Below are 14,937 nucleotides of genomic sequence, written 5' to 3'. Positions count from 1 at the left end.
CACCCCTCAATTTTTTCGGCCGCACCACCAGTGTCTCGCTGGTATAATATCCAGTACCTACAATATCAGGGCTTTACACCCTTTCACTGTGGGTCTCTGGTTTATTGGTCTTTCCATGTGTTATTGGGAGTATTTGTTCCCTCATATGGCGAGTTGTGCTTGCACACCAGATCAACGGGAGACTTGGATTGTGGGTTTAGTGGCACTACATTTTGTTCTGAATGGATGTCTATTGTCTATCAGTAGGTTTATTTGTTATCTCTATTCACTCCATCTATACACATTTATTGTATAGACTGGCATTTAGTGCCATGATTAAAATTGTCCATTAGACAGTACAATATGTATGATATTTATTGATATTTGTTTTAATTAATACATTTGTATCCAATTTACAGCCACCTTAAAGTTGTATATTTTGGCCTGTTGAGGGGTAGCTTATGGCTTCATTATGAGGGGACGGACTAAACTGCATATTGGGATGATGGGATGATGGGCTGCAATACTAGACTCCACCACTAGATGGCAGCACATTTTACAAATGCAGCCCAGGAAATGACTTCTTGTAATATAGCAAGAAGGGAATATGGGTATAATTATTGTTCTGTATGGGGATTATGGGTGAAATATCACAAATACACATGCTCAGGAACATACTTCATCTACTTCTAATAGGAATATGGGTATATCTATTGTTCTGTATGGGGATTATGGGTGAAATATCACAAATACACATGCCCAGGAACATATTTCATCTACTTCTGATAGGAATATGGGTATATCTATTGTTCTGTATGGGGATTATAGGTGAAATATCACAAATACACATGCCCAGGAACATACTTCATCTACTTCTGATAGGAATATGGGTATATCTATTGTTCTGTATGGGGATTATGGGTGAAATATCACAAATACACATGCTCAGGAACATATTTCATCTACTTCTGATAGGAATATGGGTATATCTATTGTTCTGTATGGGGATTATGGGTGAAATATCACAAATACACATGCCCAGGAACATACTTCATCTACTTCTGATAGGAATATGGGTATATCTATTGTTCTGTATGGGGATTATGGGTGAAATATCACAAATACACATGCCCAGGAACATACTTCATCTACTTCTGATAGGAATATGGGTATAATTATTGTTCTGTATGGGGATTATAGGTAAAATATCACAAATACACATGCCCAGGAACATACTTCATCTACTTCTAATAGGAATATGGGTATATCTATTGTTCTGTATGGGGATTATAGGTAAAATATCACAAATACACATGCCCAGGAACATACTTCATCTACTTCTGATAGGAATATGGGTATATCTATTGTTCTGTATGGGGATTATAGGTAAAATATCACAAATACACATGCCCAGGAACATACTTCATCTACTTCTAATAGGAATATGGGTATATCTATTGTTCTGTATGGGGATTATGGGTGAAATATCACAAATACACATGCCCAGGAACATATTTCATCTACTTCTGATAGGAATATGGGTATATCTATTGTTCTGTATGGGGATTATGGGTGAAATATCACAAATACACATGCCCAGGAACATACTTCATCTACTTCTGATAGGAATATGGGTATATCTATTGATCTGTATGGGGATTATGGGTGAAATATCACAAATACACATGCTCAGGAACATACTTCATCTACTTCTAATAGGAATATGGGTATAACTATTGTTCTGTATGGGGATTATAGGTAAAATATCACAAATACACATGCCCAGGAACATACTTCATCTACTTCTGATAGGAATATGGGTATATCTATTGTTCTGTATGGGGATTATGGGTGAAATATCACAAATACACATGCTCAGGAACATATTTCATCTACTTCTGATAGGAATATGGGTATATCTATTGTTCTGTATGGGGATTATGGGTGAAATATCACAAATACACATGCCCAGGAACATACTTCATCTACTTCTGATAGGAATATGGGTATATCTATTGTTCTGTATGGGGATTATGGGTGAAATATCACAAATACACATGCCCAGGAACATATTTCATCTACTTCTGATAGGAATATGGGTATATCTATTGTTCTGTATGGGGATTATGGGTGAAATATCACAAATACACATGCCCAGGAACATATTTCATCTACTTCTGATAGGAATATGGGTATATCTATTGTTCTGTATGGGGATTATGGGTGAAATATCACAAATACACATGCTCAGGAACATATTTCATCTACTTCCAATAGGAATATGGGTATATCTATTGTTCTGTATGGGGATTATGGGTGAAATATCACAAATACACATGCCCAGGAACATACTTCATCTACTTCTGATAGGAATATGGGTATAACTATTGTTCTGTATGGGGATTATAGGTAAAATATCACAAATACACATGCCCAGGAACATACTTCATCTACTTCTAATAGGAATATGGGTATATCTATTGTTCTGTATGGGGATTATGGGTGAAATATCACAAATACACATGCCCAGGAACATATTTCATCTACTTCTGATAGGAATATGGGTATATCTATTGTTCTGTATGGGGATTATGGGTGAAATATCACAAATACACATGCCCAGGAACATACTTCATCTACTTCTGATAGGAATATGGGTATATCTATTGATCTGTATGGGGATTATGGGTGAAATATCACAAATACACATGCTCAGGAACATACTTCATCTACTTCTAATAGGAATATGGGTATATCTATTGTTCTGTATGGGGATTATGGGTGAAATATCACAAATACACATGCCCAGGAACATACTTCATCTACTTCTGATAGGAATATGAGTATAATTATTGTTCTGTATGGGGATTATGGGTGAAATATCACAAATACACATGCCCAGGAACATACTTCATCTACTTCTGATAGGAATATAGGTATATCTATTGATCTGTATGGGGATTATGGGTGAAATATCACAAATACACATGCCCAGGAACATACTTCATCTACTTCTGATAGGAATATGAGTATAATTATTGTTCTGTATGGGGATTATGGGTGAAATATCACAAATACACATGCCCAGGAACATATTTCATCTACTTCTGATAGGAATATGGGTATAATTATTGTTCTGTATGGGGATTATGGGTGAAATATCACAAATACACATGCCCAGGAACATACTTCATCTACTTCTGATAGGAATATGAGTATAATTATTGTTCTGTATGGGGATTATGGGTGAAATATCACAAATACACATGCCCAGGAACATATTTTATCATTATTTTAAGAACATATATATTTATCCCAAATAGTCATGCCCAGTACCACATTTGATGAATTTCCCATAATAATATGAATAGAATTATTCACCTCCATGGTAATTCAATGTGAAATATTATATTTACAGAGGCTAAATAATTTTGCAGCTTTGTTTGAAAAAATATCTTTAAAAACTTGTGGGCACCTAAGCTCCATAATAAATGAATACCTATATGTACATTTATATTACAGCGTCAAATAGGCTAAGTAATTTCCTTTTACAGCTTGGTAATTCTGCATTCAATAGCGCTGCAATAAGTCAGTATAGGCTGTTTATTGTCTCTATATGACGGCTTTTCATTAATATAGCGATAACAGTTTGAACTATTAATTTGAAAATATCTGCATTGATTTCCTGGACATATGCAGTGTTTATACGCTCAAAGATGCTGAAACAGGCCTGGAAAGATGGGTTTAACAAAGTTTTTGCTTTTTTTTTTTTTTTTCTTCAAGATTGTGAAAACTGTCTGAAGCATTGACTTGAAAATAGCTTTTGTGACTTTATTGATATATTTTGTGGTTGGACGTCAAGGTTGCTGAAATAAGCAAATAAAGGCTGATTTAAGAGACTTTTAACTGCTTATCTTCAGTACTGAAAAAAAGGCTTAAAGCTGACCTGTCATCACATTCAATGCCACCAAGCCGCAGCTATGGTGGCATAGCTGACAGGTCCAGCAGTGTGGACAGCCCTCTATCCGCCTCCCTGGTGCCTCCGCACTAAAATATTACACTTTATTCCTCTTGACGGGCCCCACTGGAAGCATGAAGTGTCTGTATCGGTCCGATGGAGTGTGAACAAATCTGCGCTATCTACAATGCACTGCGTCATCAGTTGCTGGGCAGGAATTTTTTTACTGCCCAGCGACTGATGACGCGGCACAGCGCAGGGCTCAAGCACTGATTGGTTCACACTCCAAAACACCAACAGGACCACTTCTTGATTCCCGTTACGCGCGCCAAGGGGGCAATAAAGTTTAGTATTTCAATGAGGAGGCACCCAGGGAGGTGGACAAAGGTCTCTCCACACAGCTGGACCTGTCAACTATGCCACCATAGCTGTGGCTTGGTGGCATTGAATGTGATGACAGGTCCTCTTTAAAGCGTCGAGTTGAAAATAGCCTGTGTTTTCTTTGTGAAATGTAATACTTAGCTGCTCAATCGTGCATGGCGTGTGCTGTCAACCAACAAACACCTTACCCCACTAATTTCACATAAAATGTAATGTGATATGATCATCAGATGTGGATGATTATATTATTGATTATTATCAATATTCATTTATATGGGGATTATTATTTGGATAACATGGCTACAAATCCCAACTCCCATATTTATCCTTTACCTGATAAAAATATCCAGTAGAGTCTCTTTTATCCAAGCTAAACGGGAGCAGAGGGTGCTTGGATTTGTGAAAAACTGGGATAACTCAAACAACTGAATAAAATGCCCCCCTTTGTATCCTGCTGTCCCGCTTTGGGTCTTGCTGTCCCTCTTCTATCCTTCTGTCCCTCTGAGTATCCTCCTTTTGTGTCATCCTACCTCTCTTTTATGTTCTACTGTCCGCTTTTGTCCATTTTTTGTGTCTAAAAGGGGAGCCCTGGGCAGCCGCCTGGATGCTTGGATAAAGCAGTAAATTGGCTGGCAAAGTGCTGTACAGTCATGGCCAAAAGTATTGAGAATGAGACAAATAGTAATTTTTCCAAAGTTTACTTCTTCATTTTTGTAATGGCAATTTGCATATACTCCTGAATGTCAAAGAGTGATCAGCTTAACAGCAATTACTGTACTTGCAAAGTCAATATTTGCCCAGAAAATGAACTTTAACCCCCAAAACACATTTCAACATCATTGCAGTCCTGCCTTAAAAGGAGCAGCTAACATTGTTTTAGTGCTTGATCCATTAACACAGGTGTGGGTGTTGATGAGGACAGGGCTGGCGATCAATCAGTCATGATTAAGTAAGAATGACATCACTGGACACTTTAAAAGGAGGCTGGTGCTTGGTATCATTGTTTCTCTTCAGTTAACCATGGTTATCTCTAAAGAAACACGTGCAGCCATCATTGCACTGCACAAAAATGGCCTAACAGGGAAGAGTATCGCAGCTACAAAGATTGCACCTCAGTCAACAATCTGTCGCCTCATCAAGAACTTCAAGGAGAGAGCTTCCATTGTTGTCAAAAAGGCTCCAGGGCGCCCAAGAAAGACCAGCAAGCGCCAGGACCGTATCTTAAAACTGTTTCAGCTGCGGGATCGGACTACCAGCAGTGCCGAGCTTGTTCAGGAATGGCAGCAGGCTGGTGTGAGCGCTTCTGCACGCACTGTGAGACTGCGGAGACTCTTTGAGCAAGGCCTGGTTTCAAGGAGGGCAGCAAAGAAGCCACTTCTCTCCAGAAAAAACATCAGGGACCGACTGATATTCTGCAAAAGGTTCAGGGAGTGGACTGCTGAGGACTGGGGCAAAGTCATTTTCTCTGATGAATCCCCTTTTCGATTGTTTGGGACATCTGGAAAACAGCTTATTCGGAGAAGAAGAGGTGAGCGATACCACCAGTCTTGTCTCATGCCAACTGTAAAGCATCCTGAAACCATTCATGTGTGGGGTTGCTTCTCAGGCAAGGGAATCGGCCTAAACACACAGCCATGAATAAAGAATGGTACCAGAATGTCCTCCAAGAGCAACTTCTCCCAACCGTCCAAGAGCAGTTTGGCGCCGAACAATGCCTTTTCCAGCATGATGGAGCACCTTGCCATAAAGCAAAGGTGATAACTAAATGGCTCATGGAACAAAACAGAGATTTTGGGTCCATGGCCTGGAAACTCCCCAGATATTAATCCCATTGAGAACTTGTGGTCAATCATCAAGAGACGGGTGGACAAACAATAACCAACAAATTCTGGCAAAATGCAAGCACTGATTATGCAAGAATGGACTGCTATCAGTCAGGATTTGGTCCAGAAGTTGATTGAGAGCATGCCAGGGAGAATTGCAGAGGTCTTGAAGAAGAAGGGTCAACACTGCAAATATTGACTTGCTGCATTAACTCATTCTAACTGTCAATATAACCTATTGGTACTAATAATATGATTGCAATTATATTTCTGTATGTGATATAAACATCAGACAAACACTAATAAAAACCAGAGGGCAGCAGATCATGTGAAAATATAATTTTGGTGTCATTCTCAAAACTTTTGGCCACGACTGTATACGTTACCCTCATCTTTTTCCCACAGCCACACACACAAAAAAAAAAAAAAACAATATGAACAATATGAAGGTTTCCATTCCCATTCAAGTGAACCTGGATGGAAAACAGGCACATAAGATTCAATAATGCCTTGCCTACTGACGAAGAAGCAATACCGAGTCCTATATCAGACATGTGAACGTAAGCAGCATCATTTATTGTTCCATGAAAGCTATTTTGTTGGATTTGTTATGATGGCCTTCGTATTAACCTAGAGACCAGTATACACTAAAATACATGTTCCATTTCCAAATATTTTTGTTAAGATAAAACCTATTATTTTATTAAAAGTTATTTAAAAAAAAATCTATATATCTCCATTAAAAGTTATTGATGTCAACAAACCTAAGTAACCAATAAAATCCTGCAAAAGATCCAACATCCTATAAAGAACAATGTATTGAGAATAATATAGGTATATAAGCAAGAAGTATGGTGCAAGACTGCTCATCTCTATGACATGGCCGGCCTAATAAGGAGGTGGGAACACTGGGTCAAAGACCTATGATGCCAGGGCTCACATCTCCCAGGGGTGGGAGAAGTCAATGGACATGTAATCCTGTCAGATGCAAATAGGTTACAGGATCTGTATCTCCATAGCATTCTGACCACAACCCCATATAGAATAATAAATATACCCATATTCTTACCGGAAGTTAATGAAATGTTTCATCATATATTTCCAATAATCAACATATAAAACAATAATTGTACACATACGTGTTCTTACCAGGAATTGATCGAATATGACACTGGGCATGTGTATTTGTGATATTTCACCCATAATCCCCATACAGAACAATAGTTATACTCATATTCCTATCAGAAGTAGATGAAATATGTTCCTGGGCATGTGTATTTGTGATATTTCACCCATAATCCCCATACAGAACAATAGATATACCCATATTCCTATCAGAAGTAGATGAAGTATGTTCCTGGGCATGTGTATTTGTGATATTTCACCCATAATCTCCATACAGAACAATAATTATACCCATATTCCTAGCAGAAGTAGATGAAATATGTTCCTGGGCATGTGTATTTGTGATATTTCACCCATAATCCCCATACAGAACAATAGATATACCCATATTCCTAGCAGAAGTAGATGAAATATGTTCCTGGGCATGTGTATTTGTGATATTTCACCCATAATCCCCATACAGAACAATAGATATACCCATATTCCTATCAGAAGTAGATGAAGTATGTTCCTGGGCATGTGTATTTGTGATATTTCACCCATAATCTCCATACAGAACAATAATTATACCCATATTCCTATCAGAAGTAGATGAAATATGTTCCTGGGCATGTGTATTTGTGATATTTCACCCATAATCCCCATACAGAACAATAGATATACCCATATTCCTATGAGATGTTGATGAGAGATATCACCAGGCGTGTGTAACCCGATATTCTACACATAATCCCATATAGTTACAATCTTTTTTCCCTGGTTCTATTATTAACCCCTTCATGACCCAGCCTATTTTGACCTTAAAGACCTTGCCGTTTTTTGCAATTCTGACCAGTATCCCTTTATGAGGTAATAACTCAGGAACGCTTCAATGGATCCTAGCGGTTCTGAGATTGTTTTTTCATGACATATTGGGCTTCATGTTAGTGGTAAATTTAGGTCAATAAATTCTGCGTTTATTTGTGATAAAAACAGAAATTTGGCGAAAATTTTGAAAATTTTGCAATTTTCACATTTTGAATTTTTATTCTGTTAAACCAGAGAGATATGTGACACAAAATAGTTAATAAATAACATTTCCCACATGTTTACTTTACATCAGCACAATTTTGGAAACAAAATTTTTTTTTGTTAGGAAGTTATAAGGGTTAAAATTTGACCAGCGATTTCTCATTTTTACAACGAAATTTACAAAACCATTTTTTTTAGGGACCACTTCACATTTGAAGTCAGTTTGAGGGGTCTATATGGCTGAAAATACCCAAAAGTGACACCATTCTAAAAACTGCACCCCTCAAGGTACTCAAAACCACATTCAAGAAGTTTATTAACCCTTCAGGTGCTTCACAGCAGCAGAAGCAACATGGAAGGAAAAAATGAACATTTAACTTTTTAGTCACAAAAATTATCTTTTAGCAACAATTTTTTTATTTTCCCAATGGTAAAAGGAGAAACTGAACCACAAAAGTTGTTGTCCAATTTGTCCTGAGTACGCTGATACCTCATATGTGGGGGTAAACCACTGTTTGGGCGCACGGCAGGGCTTGGAAGGGAAGGAGCGCCATTTGACTTTTTGAATCAAAAATTGGCTCCACTCTTTAGCGGACACCATGTCACGTTTGGAGAGCCCCCGTGTGCCTAAAAATTGGAGCTCCCCCACAAGTGACCCCATTTTGGAAACTAGACGCCCCAAGGAACTTATCTAGATGCATAGTGAGCACTTTGAACCCCCAGGTGCTTCACAAATTGATCCGTAAAAATGAAAAAGTACTTTTTTTTCACAAAAAAATTCTTTTAGCCTCAATTTTTTCATTTTCACATGGGCAACAGGATAAAATGGATCCTAAAATGTGTTGGGCAATTTCTCCTGAGTACACCAATACCTCACATGTGGGGGTAAACCACTGTTTGGGCACATGGTAAGGCTCGGAAGGGAAGGAGCGCCATTTGACTTTTTGAATAAAAAATTATTTCCATCGTTAGTGGACACCATGTCGCGTTTGGATAGCTCCTGTGTGCCTAAACATTGGCGCTCCCCCACAAGTGACCCCATTTTGGAAACTAGACCCCCCAAGGAACTTATTTAGATGCCTAGTGAGCACTTTAAACCCTCAGGTGCTTCACAAATAGATCTGTAAAAATGAAAAAGTACTTTTTTTTTACAAAAAAATTATTTTTGCCTCAATTTTTTCATTTTCACATGGGCAGTAGGATAAAGTGGATCATAAAATTTGTTGGGCAATTTCTCCCGAGTACGTCGATATCTCATATGTGGGGGTAAACCACTGTTTGGGCACTCGGCAGGGCTCGGAAGGGAAGGCGCGCCATTTGACTTTTTGAATGGAAAATTAGCTCCAATTGTTAGCGGACACCATGTCGCGTTTGGAGAGCCCCTGTGTGCCTAAACATTGGAGCTCCCCCACAAGTGACCCCATTTTGGAAACTAGACCCCCCAAGGAACTTATCTAGATGCATACTGAGCACTTTAAACCCCCAGGTGCTTCACAGAAGTTTATAACGCAGAGCCATGAAAATAAAAAATAATTTTTCTTTCCTCAAAAATGATTTTTTAGCCTGGAATTTCCTATTTTGCCAAGGATAATAGGAGAAATTGGACCCCAAATATTGTTGTCCAGTTTGTCCTGAGTACGCTGATACCCCATATGTGGGGATAAACCACTGTTTGGGCGCACGGCAGGGCTCGGAAGGGATGGCACGCCATTTGGCTTTTTAAATGGAAAATTAGCTCCAATCATTAGCGGACACCTGTCACGTTTGGAGAGCCCCTGTGTGCCTAAACATTGGAGATCCCCCAGAAATGACACCATTTTGGAAACTAGACCCCCAAAGGAACTAATCTAGATGTGTGGTGAGGACTTTGAACCCCCAAGTGCTTCACAGAAGTTTATAACGCAGAGCCATGAAAATAAAATAAAAAATTATTTTCTCAAAAATGATCTTTTAACCTGCAATTTTTTATTTTCCCAAGGGTAACAGGAGAAATTTGACCCCAAAAGATTCCCCATATGTGGGGGTAAATCACTGTTTGGGCACATGCCGGGGCTCGGAAGTGAAGTAGTGACGTTTTGAAATGCAGACTTTGATGGAATGCTCTGTGGGCGTCACGTTGCGTTTGCAGAGCCCCTGATGTGGCTTAACAGTAGAAACCCCCCACAAGTGACCCCATTTTGGAAACTAGACCCCGAAAGGAACTTATCTAGATGTGTGGTGAGCACTTTGAACCCCCAAGCGCTTCATAGAAGTTTATAATGCAGAGCCGTGAAAATAATAAATACGTTTTCTTTCCTCAAAAATAATTATTTAGCCCAGAATTTTTTAATTTTCCCAAGGGTTACAGGAGAAATTGGATGCCAAAAGTTGTTGTCCAGTTTCTCCTGAGTACGGTGATACCCCATATGTGGGGGTAAACTACTGTTTGGGCACATGCCGGGGCTTGGAATTGAAGTAGTGACGTTTTGAAATGCAGACTTTGATGGAATGCTCTGCGGGCGTCACGTTGCGTTTGCAGAGCCCCTGATGTGCCTAAACAGTAGAAACCCCCCACAAGTGACCCCATTTTGGAAACTAGACCCCGAAAGGAACTTATCTAGATGTGTGGTGAGCACTTTGAACCCCCAAGTGCTTCATAGAAGTTTATAATGCAGAGCCGTGAAAATAATAAATACGTTTTCTTTCCTCAAAAATAATTATTTAGCCCAGAATTTTTTATTTTCCCAAGGGTTACAGGAGAAATTGGACCCCAAAAGTTGTTGTCCAGTTTCTCCTGAGTACGCTGATACCCCATGAGTGGGGGTAAACCACTGTTTGGGCACACGTCGGGGCTCAGAAGGGAAGTAGTGACTTTTGAAATGCAGACTTTGATGGAATGGTCTGCGGGTGTCACGTTGCGTTTGCAGAGCCCCTGGTGTGCCTAAACAGTAGAAACCCCCACAAGTGACCCCATTTTAGAAACTAGACCCCCCAAGGAACTTATCTAGATATGTGGTGAGCACTTTGAACCCCCAAGTGCTTCACAGACGTTTACAACGCAGAGCCGTGAAAATAAAAAATCATTTTTCTTAACTCAAAAATTATGTTTTAGCAAGCATTTTTTTAGATTCACAAGGGTAACAGGAGAAATTGGACCCCAGTAATTGTTGCGCAGTTTGTCCTGAGTATGCTGGTACCCCATATGTGGGGGTAAACCACTGTTTGGGCACACGTCAGGGCTCGGAAGTGAGGGAGCACCATTTGACTTTTTGAATACGAGATTGGCTGGAATCAATGGTGGCGCCATGTTGCGTTTGGAGACCCCTGATGTGCCTAAACAGTGGTAACCCCTCAATTCTACCTCCAACACTAACCCCAACACACCCCTAACCCTAATCCCAACTGTAGCCATAACCCTAATCACAACCCTAACCACAACCCTAATTCCAACCCTAACCCTAAGGCTATGTGCCCACGTTGCGGATTCGTGTGAGATATTTCCGCACCATTTTTGAAAAATCCGCGGGTAAAAGGCACTGCGTTTTACCTGCGGATTTTCCGCGGATTTCCAGTGTTTTTTGTGCGGATTTCACCTGCTGATTCCTATTGAGGAACAGGTGTAAAACGCTGCGGAATCCGCACAAAGAATTGACATGCTGCGGAAAATACAACGCAGCGTTTCCGCGCGGTATTTTCCGCACCATGGGCACAGCGGATTTGGTTTTTCATATGTTTACATGGTACTGTAAACCTGATGGAACACTGCTGCGAATCCGCAGTGGCCAATCCGCAGCCAAATCCGCACAGTGTGCACATAGCCTAATTCTAAAGGTATGTGCACACGCTGCGGAAAACGCTGCAGGTCCGCAGCAGTTTCCCATGAGTTTACAGTTCAATGTAAACCTACGGGAAACAAAAATCGCTGTTTACATTCCGCAGCATGTCACTTCTTTGTGCAGATTCCGCAGCGGTTTTGCAACTGCTCCAATAGAAAATCGCAGTTGTAAAACCGCAGTGAAATGCGCAGAAAAAAACACGGTAAATCCGCCATAAATCCGCAGCGGTTTAGCACTGCGGATTTATCAAATCCGCAGCGGACCAGAATACGTGTGCACATACCGAAACCCTAACCCTAGCCCTAACCCTAACCCTACCCCTACCCCTAACCCTAGCCCTAACCCTACCCCTAACCCAACCCCTAACCCTAACCCTACCTTTAACCCTACCCCTAACCCTAACCCTAGCCCTACCCCTAACCCTAACCCTAACCCTATTCTAACATTAGTGGAAAAAAAAAATTTCTTTATTTTTTTATTGTCCCTACCTATGGGGGTGACAAAGGGGGGGGGTCATTTATTATTTTTTTTATTTTGATCACTGAGATACAATCTATCTCAGTGATCAAAATGCACTTTGGAACGAATCTGCCGGCCGGCAGATTCGGCGGGCGCACTGCGCATGCGCCCGCCATTTTGGAAGATGGCGGCGCCCAGGGAGAAGACGGACGGGACTCCGGCTGGATCGGTAAGTATGATGGGGTGGGGGGGGGACCACAGGGGGGGGATCGGAGCACGGGGGGGAATCGGAGCGCGGGAGGGGTGGAACGGAGCACGGGGGGGCTGGAATGGAGCACGGGGGGGTGGAACGGAGCACCGGGGGGGTGGATCGGAGTGCAGGGGGGTGATTGGAGCACGGGGGGGTGATTGGAGCACGGGGGGAGCGGACAAGAGCACGGGGGGGAGCGGAGCACTGGACGGAGGGGAGCCGGAGCAGTGTACCGGCCAGATCGGGGGGCTGGGGGGGCGATCGGTGGGGTGGGGTGGGGGCACATTAGTATTTCCAGCCATGGCCGATGATATTGCAGCATCGGCCATGGCTGGATTGTAATATTTCACCAGTTATAATAGGTGAAATATTACAAATCGCTCTGATTGGCAGTTTCACTTTCAACAGCCAATCAGAGCGATCGTAGCCACGAGGGGGTGAAGCCACCCCCCCTGGGCTAAACTACCACTCCCCCTGTCCCTGCAGATCGGGTGAAATGGGAGTTAACCCTTTCACCCGATCTGCAGGGACGCGATCTTCCCATGACGCCACATAGGCGTCATGGGTCGGATTGGCACCGACTTTCATGACGCTTACGTGGCGTCATGGGTCGGGAAGGGGTTAAACTTTAATCCAGCCCTGTGGCTGTTCTGATTCATTTAAGTATTTCCATTGAATTCCCTTCTTGCTATATTACAAGAAGTCATTTCCTGGGCTGCATTTGTAAAATGTGCTGCCATCTAGTGGTGGAGTCTAGTATTGCAGCCCATCATCCCATCATCCCATAATCCCAATATGCAGTTTAGTCCGTCCCATTATGGGCCACTAGGGTTTTCCACATGTCATGTTTATGACTTTTTAAATGTTTTTATTGGTATTTGTCTGTTGTGTATTCAATAAATATCTTTTGTATTTTGCGGTGATGCCTGTTATGGTTTGTAGCTTTCTCTTTGTACTATTTATGATGTTTTTGTACTGACCTCAGGTCCATCCCCATACATATTGTGTGGTGCCCTCCAAAAAACTTTCTAGGTCCATATGAATGCCTGTGTTGCGCCACACAAATTAAAGGGGTTTTCCCAGGAAAAAAAAAGTTAATTTTAATGAATAGATCTTGGAATAATAATTTCCACAATTAAATATGCTTAAATAAAATGCTCCCGTGCTGAGATAATCTTGTAAATGTGCTCCTGCTGTGTACTGTGTAATGACTGTGTGTGGGAATCCCGGCCCCGCACTGTGCATAATGCATAACACACTGCGGGGCTGGGATTCCCAAGCTGGGTTGCCGCACTGGCCGCACAGGCGCAGTCTGCAAGACTGCATGTGAGGTCAGACGGCCAGAGCTCACTGCGCCTGCACCAGCCAGTACTAAACAGCGCAGGCGCCGGATTTCATGGGAAAACAGCGCGGAGGGGGCGGCGCCCGGAGCCCCTGAAGATATGAGTGACGGCAGTGTGGCGTTTCCAGCAGGGGGGTTAAGACCTGCCTCCCTGGCTAAAGAAAGGTATTTTGGCGAAATTATAAAACGCTTTATTTTGGCAATAACTGCACCAATAACTAAAAGAGCCACCTTGTTAGAATGCAGCATTACTGCTGCACAAGGTGGCTCTTTTAGTTTATAACGGCTGGAGGGGGTGACAGAGGCCCTTTAAACATTAAATGCAGCGCTCTGGGACATAATACACCTAGGCAATGTTTCCACCATAAATAGTGCACAAAGATAGTGCCATACTGCGCCACCGGATTTCAGATAGCAGAGGGATATAATGACAAATTTATCACCATCCATGCTTTTTAGGCTGTGTGCACACATTCCGGATTTTTCGCTATAAAAAAACGCGATAAAACCGCGAAAAAAATACATCCATTAAGCATCCTATTAATAGAATGCAATCCGCAATTTTTGTGCACATGTTGCGTTTTTTTCTGCAAAAAAAACGCATCGCAGTAAGGCTAAAAGCACACGTTGCAGAATTGCCACGAAAATTTCTGCGGCAATTCCGCAACTCCTGCCGCTGGTATATCGCATGCGGAATTGGCATGCGTATTCCCACTAAACACTAGCGTTTTGCAAGCGTAATTAGCTTGCAGAATGCTAGCGTTTTCTAAGCGATCTGTAGCATCGCTTGGAAA

Source organism: Ranitomeya imitator, chromosome 5 (genome assembly GCF_032444005.1).
Source record: "Ranitomeya imitator isolate aRanImi1 chromosome 5, aRanImi1.pri, whole genome shotgun sequence".
In the NCBI taxonomy this organism is placed as follows: domain Eukaryota; kingdom Metazoa; phylum Chordata; class Amphibia; order Anura; family Dendrobatidae; genus Ranitomeya; species Ranitomeya imitator.
This window is presented reverse-complemented; position numbering follows the sequence as displayed.